Source organism: Athene cunicularia, assembly GCF_003259725.1.
Source record: "Athene cunicularia isolate RWA chromosome 7 unlocalized genomic scaffold, athCun1 chr7_part1, whole genome shotgun sequence".
Classification (NCBI taxonomy): Eukaryota; Metazoa; Chordata; class Aves; order Strigiformes; family Strigidae; genus Athene; species Athene cunicularia.
The window spans coordinates 20,609,454-20,610,810 of NW_020799107.1; positions in this window are offsets into that span (position 1 = coordinate 20,609,454).

Consider the following 1,357-nt stretch of genomic DNA (forward strand, 5'->3'; position numbering starts at 1 on the left):
GTGAAAGGAGGGGAGGGAGAAGTAGGAAGGGATGGTACCCAGTTCCCTGCCATTGACCTGCAGGGACAGTGGGGTGGGAGAGACCCAGCACACCAGGAGATCTGGGCACCCCCCAAGGAGGCACACAGGACTGGGCATGGAGATGCTGGCAGATGCCAGGCCATAGCTGCAGGAGCTTCAGAGCTAAAGACATCTACCACCCAATGTACAACCTGGTGCTCTGGCAGTGGAGGAGCAAGGAGAAGACCACAGGCTGGAGCACATCAGGGCAGGGCTGAGGTGAGGGGGACAGGGACATCAGGGGCATAGAGGAAAGAGAGAAGGAAAGCAACAAAAAAGAGAGTGCCAGGAAAGGGGGGGGATGCTGAAGGGATGTCACAGACTTAAAACGTTCACCTTGATGGGCTGTGACAGGTTTAATTTCCAGAGTACAACCATTAAAGTGATGGATGGGAGGCGTTCATCTCGCGCCTGGTGCACACGGGCTTGCCGTGGCTGAAAGAGGGTTTGTTTTGTTGCTGTTATTTATGAGGTTGTTTCTGCAGGAGCAAGGAACTCGTCCAGTACTGAGGGGACGGAGCAGGGGACACGATTGATGCGGGAGGAGTTGGGGTACTGATTTATGGCTCCTTAGCTGGATGACTCACATTGTAAACATCGACAAATACCATTAAAGATGCATCTCCTCCCTGCCTCTGCCCTGGCACTCTCCCCATGCTGCGGGATGCAGTCAGACCTGCTCTCCACAACGCTGCTGCCTGTGCACTACAGGGGGGCTGTCTGGCCCTCTGCATCAGGGACACAAGGGTTCTCCCCTCCCTGAGGGACATCCAGGGCCCTGGAAAGATGCAGGAGTAACCCATGGTGGTGGTGGTGCCCCATGGGAATGATACCAGGGATACCTAATGGGCTTTCACAGCCAGGGGGGCAACCCAGCCTGTGTCCTTCTGCCCCTTTGCTGGTCTTGACACCATAACTTCTTTCAGCAGCAGTCACAGTTTGTTATTTGTGTCACCAATGGCCCAAGGAGCTTGGGGTGCTGCCCCATCCCAGGGTGCTACCCCATCCATATGCCAGCACTCTCCAGCCTGCTGCACCCCTCTCCCCGTCAGCATCCCTACCTCTTAGCCCTGCAGCCCCCTCACCCACCCATCCTGTACACCCATGTACTTCACAGCACCCCCTTTGCCGACTCAGCTTTGCATTTGTGTCCCTCCCCTTCACCCATCCTCATCATCCCTCTCCCGTGAGCTCTCTCCTGTACCTCTCCACCTGCCCCCTGCATCCCCTGCACCCCTTGGGGTGCTCCCCACCCCCACTCCATCTCCCTGCTCCTGAACTCCCCCGTCTCCTCCTC